General features: G+C 35.8%; 1 long non-coding RNA gene across 2 annotated transcripts in view; it reads left to right on the top strand.

Annotated features, from left to right (window-relative positions):
* The window catches only part of LOC136852969 (uncharacterized), a 335,646-nt gene that overhangs the window by 268,060 nt on the left and 52,988 nt on the right, over positions 1 to 14,598 (top strand). The gene's annotated exons all lie outside the window — the stretch shown is intronic.

Genomic DNA, 14,598 nt, shown 5'->3' with positions numbered 1-14,598 from the left:
ATAGAAGTGAAATGCCTTAATTTCATCCATCGGCAATCGCTAACTCAGAACATTGACAGATTTGCTTGTTAATCTAGTACCTAGATCTAGCCCAAGTCTGAAAATGGCACGAAAAGTAAGTAGAAAGGAAGAGGTAGACCAGCCCCATTAAAGGGTGGGAGATTACGAATCAGGAAACACAGAAGCAGGAAGAGTATTCCATAACTGAACGGTAGATGGATTGAAGCGGAAAACGTCCCAAAGTCAAATCAAAAGACCAACCTTATCATACGGACTTTCGAGATAACCCCTTCTCTCTCTCTCTCTCTCTCTTACGAGTTTATTTTCACGTCTGTCTTTTATCCAGGACTCTTGGCTTGTTTGTAAAGACGCCATCACAGAAGAGAAAAGAAACAAATGACATTACACCTCTCTCTCTCTCTCTCTTTTCTCTCTCTCTCTCTCTCTCTCTCTCTCTCTCTCTCTCTCTCTCTCTCAGACGTCATTGCTGCTTCGCCTCACTCTCGTTCTCACTTTGCTACGGACTCGGGGAAAAAAGCAAAAGTGTTTTTTGGGGAAGTGTCATGTTTCTCGGCGTAAGTCGACCGCAATTGGGTTTCCAGCGTCGAGGAACGGACGGACGGACGGACGTACGTAGGGATGAATAGACGGGGCGAACTTGCTTACGGACGGACGGACGAAAGGACGTACGAACGTGGGGACGAATGGACTGGACGGACTTTGGGACGGATGGACGAACGTACGTACATACGCATGCACGGACGAAAATACTTACGAACGTAGGGACGAATGGACAGGATGGACGGACGAACGAACGTATGTACGTACGGCGGATGGGCGGACGTAGGATCGAATGGACGGGACGGACTTACGTGCGTACGGACGGACGATAGGACGAATGGACGGGACCGACTTCCGGACGGATGGACGAACGAACGTACGTACGTACAGACGAAAGTACGTAGGGACGAATGGACGGGACGGACTTACGGACGGATGGACGAGCGAACGTACGTACGGACGAATGACCAGGACGGACGTACGTACGGACGGACGGAGGAACGTACGGACGAATGGACGAACGAACGGGCGGACTGACGAACGTACGGACGAGTGGACGTGTCGGAACGCATAAGAAAACTGCGGTTGCAGCGTTTGTAATATAATGTAATTTCACGTTTGTTGCGATGTGTGTGTGGAGCGTTCCGTTGGTTTTGCTTTTTTTTTTTTATTTATGGTCTTTGTTTGTTTATTAGATTTTGTAACACATTTATTTTTCCTTTCGAGTTTCTACACATTTACTGCAGCCCGTGTTTAGCTAATCCCTCCTTTTAACTCTTTTTGCACTTTGGGATTCTCTTTTTGCTTCTATTTTCCCATTTTCTTAAATATTTCAACTTCCAAGAGACTGGTATACCTCTAGTCCCCACTCTTTGATCCGTACCTTCTTCTGTGTGTTATTTTCTTCATGGTTTTCCATGCGGTGGGCTTATTATTTCTCTCTCTCTTCTCTCTCTCTCTCTCTCTCTCTCTCTCTCTCTCTCTCTCTCTCTCTCTCTCTCTCTCTCTCAGGACACTGGATTCTTTGCACAAGATCGAATGACTTGTTGCTAGTAGTGAAACCGAAGCCTTAGGCGAAAGCGAACATACATCATTACTTCTTGGCCTTGTGATTGAATAAGATACTCAATGAATGTTCGTGTTTTGGTCGAAGGAATGAAGTGGGTATTTTATAGGTGATAAACCAGGTTAGAGGTGATTTTTCCTTAGTTTTTAAATCGTTAACTGTCTCTATCAGCTTTTTACAATACAAACCAATGTTTCTATCAGTTTTGGACAATACAAATTAGAGATTATTTTTCTTCAGTTTTAAATATCTTTATTAGTTTTTAGCAACGTTTGTCCATTGTTTTTGTACAGATTCTTGAAGGAGTGCTCGATACCCTTCCCATCCTCGTTCTAAAACTGTCAGGGTTGTCTGTGCTCATCCTAATGCCACGCTTCCTTGCTTATCAATAAATCATAATAATCTTATGTTCCCCTGGGAATCCTTATCTTTAATTTTCATGACCTTTGAACCTTGTCCTCTCTGTCCGGACGCCTGTTCCTCTGAGCCTGTAGAATCTTAATCCTCCTCCAGTTGGACACTTTGCCTTGGGGCATCTTGGCACCTGTTCCTAATGTCCTCCTGTTGTCAGGTCCCTGTTCCTCCTGGCTCCTGGCTCCCGTATTCCTCCTTGTTAAAGTGTTAACACCTGGTAGATTCAGGAACCCGAATCCTGGTGCCCCCTGCAAAATCATTATTCTGTTCTTTGGATCCTTAATCCTTAGAACCTCAGGATTGCTAATCCTTCTAAACTGTGGACCTCAGGATTGCTATTCCTCCTAAATCCTTAGAACCTTAGGATTGCTATTCCTCCTAAATTTTGGACCCCTAATGCATCGTGTCACTCCCCCAGAAATCCTTCCCAAACGTTTTGATCCCCAATCCTGACCTCTCTCTCTCTCTCTCTCTCTCTCTCTCTCTCTCTCTCTCTCTCTCTCTCTCTCTCTCTCTCTCTCTCTCTCTCTCTCTCTCTCAGTATCTACAGTATCTATATTCATCTCTGGTTCAAGGGCCAACCCCCACCAGCCACTCAGGCCTTCAGGTATTTACATATGTGTTCACCATCTCCTCAGGTCTCCTCTAGGACCCACCCCCACCCCCATTATCTTTCCAGGACCTGCCCCCCCACACACGTCCTAAACTTCGAGGGTCTCTCTCTCTCTCATTCCTGTCGCTCTCTGTCACTGTCGCTGCCTGGAACTTTCCTGTGTGACAAAAATTCACAGGGTCCATTAAATTTGCATCGTCTTTTATATCCTTTTAATCATCAGATCTCTCTCTCTCTCTCTCTCTCTCTCTCTCTCTCTCTCTCTCTCTCTCACTGAATTTTAATCGTCTTTCTTCTCCTGTTACTCATCAGGTTTCTCTCTCTCTCTCTCTCTCTCTCTCTCTCTCTCTCTCTCTCTCTCTCTCTCTCTCTCTCTCTCTCTTCATTCATTGAATTTTAATCGTCTGTTATTTCCTGTTACTCATCAGGTTTCTCTCTCTCTCTCTCTCTCTCTCTCTCTCTCTCTCTCTCTCTCTCTCTCTCTCTCTCTCTCGTTGAATTTTAATCGTCTTTTATCTCCTGTTAATCATCAGGTCTCTCTCTCTCTCTCTCTCTCTCTCTCTCTCTCTCTCTCTCTCTCTCTCTCTCTCTCTCTCTCTCTCTGCACAGCATGTCGAAGGAATCATTAAGGTGGGATAAAAAGATAAGGTGGTTAAGTAAGTTCGGGGACGAAAAAGAAGCGGCCAAAATAAGATTCGAGTTTCGGGTCTCTGAGTGATGGTACCCGAACTTCCGGGAGAGAGTTGAGAGTGAGGGCAAGAGTTTTTGAAGGGGCCCATGTGATTTTTGTCTGTACGCGTGTGTAAGTGTAAGTGTGTCTGTGCGTGTTTATTTATTTATTTTTTTTTACACAAAATCGGTGTTGGTGTCAGTATTGAATATCTCTTTGAGTATTGGAGATTCTTGTGCTTAATGGGGCGTAAGGCTAGTGATTTAAGGAAGTTCGATGTTTGGTAGAAGGCCTTGTTTGTGCAGTTTGATTCTCTCTCTCTCTATGGTAACAGTGACCTTAGTTGTCGCAACGCGAGCTTAGAAATACATCAATTTCTCTCTCTCTCTCTCTCTCTCTCTCTCTCTCTCTCTCTCTCTCTCTCTCTCTCTCTTCTAAGTGGTAACATGACCGCGATCTTCACGTCGCCAGTTCATAGAAAAATATATATATATATATATATATATATATATATATATATATATATATATATATATATATATATATATATTATATATATATATATATATATATATATATATATATATATATATATATATTTATTTATATTTATATACACATTAATTTACATTATATATATAAAATCCCATTGATTGTTTACTAACCTTGTTCATTTAATAATCTCCCTTGTTACAGGATTTCATTACCCTTTAATTAACTATAGTTTTCCTCGTCCAATATCTTTTTTTTTTTATCTGCAACTGCAAGTTTCATCACTTTCTAATTGTTTATCTTTCTATTAAGCGCCATTCAACTTGCAATCGGCAACGTCCTTTGTCTCGTTCGTTGCATCTCCTATATTTTATGTGATTTTTTCCTTTTTTTTTTATTTTTTAATGTTCACTGTTCTGTACCAATTAACTCCTGATTGCTTTCTGCCCCTTTTCAAGTTCATTAGCTCGTTCATTTGCCGTAATGAAAAAAGGGATACTTTTTCCATTTTTTTTTACTGACTCATTTGTATTTTGGTTTTTTGGGTGAGTTTGCTTTGTAGTTTATCCTCCACATCTCACAATTTTGTGTGGTGAAAGATGTATTCTTTATTTTTAATCATGTATGGTTATTGTCGGATTTTTCTTTGGTTGTTTTACATATAAAATTAACCTACTATTCTGTTATGCAGTGTGAAATTATCTTTCATTATTCAGGATTTCCTTTCATTTCTTATTTTTATTCTTCATGTATTATTTTATTTCATTTCATGTCCTTTTGAACTCTTTTCCTGGTCATAATCAAATCACAAACGTTCTGAAAAGCCCCTCCCATTCCTGGGAATAGTTGCAAAGTACTTCTAGATGGAAGATAATTCTATGGTTTTGAATAGTCTCCTGAAATTCATGCAACTGTGTCATCAGTGGCACGTGGTGACATGTCTGTTAATATTCCTTAGTTTCCAAGTATATTCATATGCAGTACAATGCCAAGATTCAAGCAACATGATCTGAAAATTCATGCATTGTCAACATCAAGGGGGCGTGGCCTGTGTCTTACCTAACTGTGAAAATGCTATCATAGTAATGATATAAAAATTCATGCATTGGCAATGTTAAGGGGGCGTGGCCTGTGTCTTAACTAACTGTGAAAACGCTGTCATGGTAATGATTTAAAAATTCATTAATTGGCAACATCAAGGGGATGTGGCCTGTGTCTTAACTAACTGTGAAAACGCTGTCATGGCAATAATCTAAAAATTCATGCATTGGCAACATCAAGGGGGCGTGGCCTGTGTCTTAACTAACTGTGAAAACACTGTCATGGTAATAATTAAAAATTCATGCATTTGCAACATCAAGGGGGCGTGGCCTGTGTCTTAACTAATTCTGAAAACTCTGTCGTGGTAATAATCTAAAAATTCACAGTGGCCTGTGTCTTAACTAACTGTGAAACTACCGTCATGGTAATGATCTAAAAATTCATGCATTGGCAACATCAAGGGGGCATGGCCTGTCCTAACAAATTGTGAAAACGCTGTGATGGTAATGATTTAAAAATTCATGCATTGGCAACATCAAGGAGGCGTGGCCTGTGTCTTAACTAACTGTAAAACGTTGTCATGGTAACTTGCATCTCTCCTTTTCCATTCCAACTCTTTAGCCTTTAGTTGCCCTGTTTGTCTTGAAAACATCAGTTATTCTGGCTGCCAGTTTAAAGGGCATTTTTATTCGCCTGAGTTACTTCTAAAAAGATTTTTTTATGTTCGACCAAAAGTTGTAATGAGAAGCTTTTGAGTTGGAACAAAATTCTGCTTCTCTTTTTTTTTTTTTCTTACAACTTTAGGAATTCTTTTGAAACTTTGAGGAGGAAAGCATTTATCCCATTCGAGTCTCTTCATTTACAGTTTAATCATTGTTACATCATCACTCTCTCTCTCTCTCTCTATATATATATATATATATATATATATATATATATATATATATATATATATATATATATATATATATATATATATATATATATATATATATATATATATATATATATATATATATATATATATATATATATATATATATATATATATATGTGTGTGTGTGTGTGTGTGTGTGTGTGTGTGTGTTTATAATTAAAAATGTGTTTCCCTATGTGCATGATTTATGTAGAACATTTCATTTATTTATTAAACAGTCAGAACGTATTTCAGAATCAGTGTACCCATGAAATTACACTTGTTTTGTGAATTTAATTGATTCTTTATGCCTCTTAAATACTCCATCCGATCTTGCATAGTGAAGAAGCAGGAATTTCGTTCAGACAGTGCTTGAAGACATGCTTCATGCAAGTGAATTTTTTAAAGCATGATGTATTATCATCAAATATGCTGTTGAAATTTATTGTAACTGTGGTGTATTATAAGAATAGATCGAGGTTTTTATGTACTGTATTTCTTAGAATCAAATTTAACTTGTGTTTTTAAAGTTCTATATGTATATATATATTTATTTATGTATATTTATATTTATATTATGAATTTTTATTACATACACCATGACGTTTTCCATATTCGCAAACGTTAAGCTACAAATGTCATTTAATGTCACATTCACTCAGCCTTGGAATAGTATACATATGAAGGATATATATATATATATATATATATATATATATATATATATATATATATATATATATATATATATATATATATATATATATATATATATATATGTGTACATATATACTGTATATATATGTATGTATATATATATATATAAATAATAACCAGCCACATCGAAATGCATTAGTCACAGACGAACGAAATCATTTCGGGAATGTTATTTTAACGATTTTACTTTCGTCAGCCACCTCGTCTATCAAACTATAGATAGATTGCAACCCCTCCTGACACACCCAATTACCGTCGTTCTCAGATCAATCCCTTCCCTTTCACACGAATCAAAAGACTCTATATATCTCCGTGAATAACGTGTTGCCAAAACGATAACGCTAAAATGCCCTGTAATTCGGTCAGGCATTCCATTTTGTGCGCGTTTTTATAGCTGGTAGCAATTGCTGTCACGGATCGAGAATGCGGTTGGAAGTTATCGTGCGTTGTCATCCTCGGGGATCGGTTGCCAGCGAGTATTTTTCTTTTTTTATACCGGTAATTCTCTCACGTAACGTACGAGATCGTTACGGGATTCTATTACTGCGGTATATTCGGGTGATTTAACGAAAGTCGCTGCGTGCGTGTATGCGTGCGTGTGTGTGCTTGGGGTTACGGCGATACGAAGCGACCTTTCGTTCGTTCCTATCTTTCGTGGGTGAAAGGAAAAAGATATAGAAAGACATTAAGGTGAAAATGTTTGCGTAGGGTAGAAATGCACTTATGCACTATATAATTGTTTGTGTGTGTATATATTATATATACAGTATATACATATATATATTTATTTATTTATTTATTTATTTATATATGTATATATGTATGTAGTATATATATATATATATATATATATATATATATATATATATATATACATACATATTTATATTCAACGTATCACTTTATTTCTCTTGTCCCCGGATGAGAGAGTTAATTGTATTAAAGATTAATTTCGCCAGCTGAATAAAACGTAATAATTAACAGACCTTTATGAAGTCAATTGAATTAAGGTTGAAATTCGTGGTATGAAATAAGATAAATTATTATGCACGCGAGAAAGATATATTGATAAAGAAAAAATTTAAAGAGTATTAATTTATCGCAGACACGAATTCATTCATACCATCAATTGACATCGATGCAGTATGAATTTTGTTATATACAGGAATATGAGGAGACATTTTCTCTAATAAAGTGTGAGGGCTTACGAGTCTCAATGTAACCCCTTGCTCCTCTTCCTTCTCCTTTATTCACCTCCTCATTCCTCTTCCTCCTTTCGGTATTTCCTCACTATTCCCTATATCTCATCTTTTTTCCTCTCCCTAAATCCTTCTTCTCTCTTTTCTTCTTCCCTCTTGCTTCCATTCCCATCCCTCTTATTCCATGCAATTCCATTGTAACAGAGACAAATTCTGAGAGAGAGAGAGAGAGAGAGAGAGAGAGAGAGAGAGAGAGAGAGAGAATGTCGTTGAACTTTGAACGCATCGGTATAATTTCAGTGTTTTTGGCGATTAGTCCTACTTAACGACGGGGAGAGAGAGAGAGAGAGAGAGAGAGAGAGAGAGAGAGAGAGAGAAAGTAAGGTGTCATTGCGTTGAATGTCAATTGGGAAACCGACTAGGAAGTGAGGAACTCAGGTGCCATTAGTTGACACGCAAATGGAATATGTCGGCGTTTGGAAGTTGAAATGCAAATGGAGCGTTGATTATTATACGTCATAGACACTTAAGAGGAGGCGGATGGGACTGGCAACCCGGTGGCCTCACATTGCCCAGACCCGACGGAATGAGGGAAGTCAAAGAACGGAAGCTGGTAGAGAAAATAGTTGCTGGATAATAAATGAATGCGTATCTCCGTGGATAAGTGTGGGAATAACGAGCTGCCGGGAGTTCCCTGGTCCGTCTGAGTGCCTGAGGCTGCTATCGTTAATCTTGGCAGAGCACTGGCTGAAAAAGTACCTGCAAAATGGAGAGGTAGATTGGGGATTGGGGGTGACGGTAGGGTTGTAAATTACTTGTTCTCTCCATAGAACACTGCCAGAAATGTTAGCTGTAAAAGAGAGAGAGAAAGAGAGAGAGAGAGAGAGAGAGAGAGAGAGAGAGAGAGAGAGAGAGAGAGAGAGAAGGGGGAGAACGTCCGAAATGTGTAGAGGAGAAAAATCGAGTTTCATGAATCATTCTTCTCTCTCTCTCTCTCTCTCTCTCTCTCTCTCGTTAGCATAGTAATTGCTTCTAGTGAGATAAATTGGGCTATATAATTGAGAAACATTAAGAACGTTTTAAAAAATGAAAGCTGATAGCTTCCAGACGGTTTCATCCCCTCTTAGTTTTATATTTTGAATTTGGTCTTTCATTGTTATTTTCGGAATTTTTTCTTTTATTTATTATAATTAACAAGTAAGAGAATCGTTTATTTCATAAGGATGTTTTGTGATTATTGACTAATTCCTCCTTGCATTAGATGGCCAAGGTTTGATGCACGTTTCAGTAACGCTAGGTATTTTCAAGACGAAACGGTTTTGTCCGTTTGCTGTTTGTTATTTGTGACAAAAGATACTGTTTTTTTTTTTAACTTGAATAAAAAAAAATTTTAACTTCAATATCGGAAATTGTCCCTAAACCTAAATTTGAAATTTTTTGAAAAATTTTTTTTTTTTTGCTTTATGTGTTATGTGTTGTTAGTCACTTAATGTATTGACGCATTTATATTGAATCCTAAAAGTCCAGACATCCTGTAAAAGAAATCCTTGGTTGATCTCTATGTAAAATATTAGTTTACTATTTTAGAATTCTTTTTTATAGTTACAGAAACCCTTCTATAATTCATCCATTCGAATCCACTCATACTCTCTCTCTCTCTCTCTCTCTCTCTCTCTCTCTCTCTCTCTCTCTCTCTCTCTCTCTCTCTCTCTCTCTCTCTCTCTCTTATTTCAGGCGTCACGATAAAACACACACATAAATTTTTTTTATTTATAACAGGCTTATCAAAACCAACATGCACCCCTCTCTCTCTCTCTCTCTCTCTCTCTCTCTCTCTCTCTCTCTCTCTCTCTCTCTCTCTCTCTCTCTCTCTCTCTTCTCCTTATTTTAGGCGTCACGATAATAAGACACGCATAATATTTTTTTATTTATAACAGGCCTATTAAAGCCAACATCCACCCGCCTGCCTCTCTCTCTCTCTCTCTCTCTCTCTCTCTCTCTCTCTCTCTCTCTCTCTCTCTCTTCTCTGTTATTTTAGGCGTCACGATAAAAATATTTTTATTTATAACGCTTAAAGCCAACATCCACCCGCCTGCCTCTCTCTCTCTCTCTCTCTCTCTCTCTCTCTCTCTCTCTCTCTCTCTCTCTCTGTTATTTTAGGCGTCACGATAAAAATAAACGCTTAAAATTTTTTTATTTATAGCAGCCTTATCAAAACCAACATCCTCTCTCTCTCTCTCTCTCTCTCTCTCTCTCTCTCTCTCTCTTTTTGCCTTATTTCAGGCGTCACGATAAAAACACACATAAATTATTTTTATTTATAACAGGCTTATCAAAACCAACATCCACCCACCTCTCTCTCTCTCTCTCTCTCTCTCTCTCTCTCTCTCTCTCTCTCTCTCTCTCTCTCTCTCTCTCCATGTCGATAAAATAACAAAACCCCTGGAAAGCGGCTCACCATCACACGAAGCCTCAGAACTTAGTCCCGAGGATAAGCCTTTAGCGGCTAGATAAAAAAAAAATATCAAGAAGAAGAAGAAGAGGAAGAAGGAGAAGAGGAAGAAGAAGAAGAAGAAGAAGAAGGGGAAGAAAAAATAAACAAGAGCCTTCAGGAATGTTTGTGTAAGACTCGGGACTATTTCTCTCTCTTTCTCCGTTGACGGGTTTCCTTACTATAAGTGACTTGGTCGTTCTGCCAGCGACCCTAAGACTCAGCTAGACATGATCCGCCCGAATTCTTAGTCGGGGCCTTTGGGTGGGCTTTACACACGTCCCGGTGGGTGAGAATGGGCGGGCGGGCGGGTGTGGACGGCCGATCGGTCAACTTGTACGGGTTGTCGGTCGACGGTGTATACGGTAGAAGGAGGTGGTGTTAAGTATACAGCTTAATAAGCTGCAGTTGTTTTGAAATTAATGAAAAAGTTGACGTTTCTTTAAATATAAATCGGATTTTTAACATTTTCATCGGTTGAAGATTAAAAGGAGTTAAAAATTTAACGTATATTAAAATGTTTAACATTTTCCAGCTATGTTACGAACAAATCATTTTAAATTTATGTTCATTTATGTCGAGTTTTTGCTGTAATCCAGTTGTTTTCATGTAGGTTGTGTAACAGTAGAATTTCCTTTGCTTGATGGAGAGTAACTGAGAATATAACATTTACCCCCAAGTAATCTATAAGTTGTCAGTTTCAGAGTTCAGAAACAAAGTCATTAAGTAGAATCATTAAGAATTTCAATTGCTTTATTACATTCTTGTATCTTAGCTGTGGACATAGATGCTTGATCTCTCTCTCTTTCTCTCTCTCAAACTGCTTTATTACCTTCATGTATCTTAGCTGTGTACATAAGATGCCTGATCTCTCTCTCTCTCTCACACACACACACACACACACACACACACACACAGAATGACAAAATTAAATACACGGGATTAATATGAAATTATCTGACAGATTGAGATTCAAAGATTGTTGGATGGGGCAAGAGAATTGAGCCACCAGTAATAGGGGCAGACCCATATGAAGTAACAAGATCATTAGTCATTCATTAGCAGAAGACACATATTAACGTGTTACAATACAAGTTTGTTAATCATTTATTCGCATATGTTATCTCTGAGCGAGCTGAAAATGAAATGGCCATGTGTGAAGATCGGCAGGGGTGCAAAAGAAAAAAAAAGTGGTTACCACCCGTCCTCTTTCGGGAATTCAACCTGGGTCCCCTTCGCTTGGACGTCGAGAGTGCTACTTATCAAACCACGAGTAGTAATAGTAGTTCATAGTAGTAGCCGGCAAGAAAGGCATTTCTAGGTAATTGAAAGAAAAATTATTTCAAAAGCTGCCCTTACATATACATATATATATATATATATATATATATATATATATATATATATATATATATATATATATATATATAATATATATATATATAAATATATATAATATATATATATATATATATATAATATATATAAATATATATAAATATGTAATATATTTATATGTATGTATATATAGACTAGTAGTAGTATAGTAGCAGTAGTAGTAGTAGTAGTAGTAGTAGTAGTAGTAGTAGTAGTAGTAGTAGTACCAACAAGGCAGGCATTTCTAGGGAACCGAAAAAAAAGTGGTTTCAAAAGCCGCCCGGTATGTACAGAACTACTGCATTCCCTTGTAAGGCTGCCTAACAACACAAATGTTTTTATAGTGGAGTAAAGCTTCCGTCGGGGATATGACGAGCAGAGCCGTCTTCTTAGCTCGCTGGAGTTTGCTTTTGTGAATGTTACGAGGTAAATGTGGTATAAGCTTCGATAGGCCTGAGTAGGCGAACGTGACGTCAGTGCGCGATTGGTTGTACGATACTCGTAGGATTATTGCGATTACCGTCGTCAGTTAGGACTGTTTTGGAAGGATTATGGGTGTGTTTAGTCTCTCTCTCTCTCTCTCTCTCTCTCTCTCTCTCTTTATATATATATATATATATATATATATATATATATATATATATATATATATATATGTATATATATTTTTATATCTAATATATATATACTATATATATACTTATATATAAATATATACTGTGTATGCATACATATATATATATATATATAATGTATGTATATATAAATAAAAATTGTATTTTTATATTTATTTATATTTATATATAAAATTTTTAATTTTTATGTCCTTTTTCCCGTCTCATCACGAAACAAAGATTATTATCGCCCACGGTAAAACTGTAACTACCGCTGAAAAACGCCCTTGGCATAACGAAGAAGGGCCGCGCATGCGTATTCGACCTTCGTTGTAGGAGCATTGCGTGATGGAAAGATGACGATCTGTTTACGCCGCCTGCAGCTCGTGGTTGAAGAGTGGGCGTGGGCGTGTTGCATAGCGTGGGTGACTGAGACAGACATACAAGAAAAAAAACTGAAGCCCCATCATCGGTAAGCTACTCTTCAAAACATAAAAAAAAAAATCCCCCAAAAATGCTGAAATTCCTCACATAACCCTTTTACCACACCCAAAGGCTCGTCAGACCATCTGGCATCGCAAAAGACATGTTGGCGGAAACGAGAACCCAGCCAGTTACGCCATTAGGGGTCAGGGAAGCAAGGATAATGTATGTGCTTACCTTGACAGAAGGGAATATAGAAATATTCGATATATTTACCCAAAATAGGAAGAGGTTTAGGTATGGTTGGCAAATTGCTAGTTTTTATTTAATTTTTTTGTATTTTTGAGTGAATTTTGAGTCTAATGTGTGTTTTGGTTTGCTGGTTATTTTCGGATATTGAAGTTTGTTTGTAAATACTGTTTCAGGTATATATATATATATATATATATATATATATATATATATATATATATATATATATATATATATATATATATATATATATATATATGTGTTTTTTTTTCTTGTTTACCTGACCTTGCATTCATCCCTTTTTTTGAAACGGAAAGACCATTGTTGAATGCAATTCAGTGGAAATATTAAATTGGTTAGTTTTTAATAAATAAAGTGTAATATATATACATATATATATATATATATATATATATATATATATATATATATATATATATATATATATACATGTATTTAAGTTTTAAATGAAGTATATATATATATATATATATATATATATATATATATATATATATATATATATATATATATATATTAGTGATTCCACTAGAATTTTAGATGCTTCTGTAAGTGTATTTAAGACTGAAAAGGAACGCCAGTTTCCACTTTCCCTGAATGCAGGAAAAATGAAACCTCTCGTAAATTAATTTATCGTTCTGTCGACACGCAATTCCCCAATTACCTCGGAAAGTGATGTCATGTGCTCAGCTACAGAAACGATTACAACGAGAACAGCAAATCAAGGAAAATGTAATTTTTTTGTTGTAGTGGTATTGATGTTTAAGCTCTGTTTTGTATGGTTATCACTTTATTTAAGAAATATATCTAAAGGAATTCATGGTGAATTACTATTATTATTATTATTATTATTATTATTATTATTATGATGCCACTACGCCAAACATACACACAACACACATATATATACGTATGCATATATATATGTATATATATATATATATATATATATATATATATATATATATATATATATATATTTATATATATATACAATATATATATGTGTATATATATTTATATACAAATGTATATGATAAAATATTATATATAAATATATATATATATATATATAATATATATATATATATATTATATATATATATCTTTTTATAGTGCCATGATAATAATAATAATATATAATAATAATAATAATAATAATAATAATAATAATAATAATAATAATAATAATAATAATAATAATAATAATTCACCATGTATTCCTCTAGATACCCTTTTAATGCCATTTAAAACTATATGATAATCAGTTATACTCTTGTTTACTTAGCAGCAACAACAACAACAATAATAATAAGATAAATATTATTGTAGGATGAATAACAATTTCTGATTCTATGAAACATTTTATTGGGGAAGCTGGGTCCTTCAAAAACACCACACTTACTTGAATGTACATAGAAGTGCGTTCAATTATTTTCCGTAGCTGTGTTTTCCAGTAATAGATAATATTATGATGAGAAGTTTAGTTTATCTGCAATAAAGCTTCTATTTTCGAACGACAAGAAGAAAAAAATATATCACAGGATAGCTTCTCGAGCGTTTCCGCTGTTGATGAAGGAAATAAACACCATGAGATGTATATGTATATATATATATATATATATATATATATATATATATATATATATATATATATATATATATTGCTATGTGAATCATGTTATAATTTATGAAATGGATGTATGCTTTGATATATGTGGGAATGATATT

The sequence above is a fragment of the Macrobrachium rosenbergii genome, chromosome 26 (genome assembly GCF_040412425.1).
Source record: "Macrobrachium rosenbergii isolate ZJJX-2024 chromosome 26, ASM4041242v1, whole genome shotgun sequence".
Taxonomy (NCBI): Eukaryota; Metazoa; Arthropoda; class Malacostraca; order Decapoda; family Palaemonidae; genus Macrobrachium; species Macrobrachium rosenbergii.
This window is presented reverse-complemented; position numbering and strand designations above follow the sequence as displayed.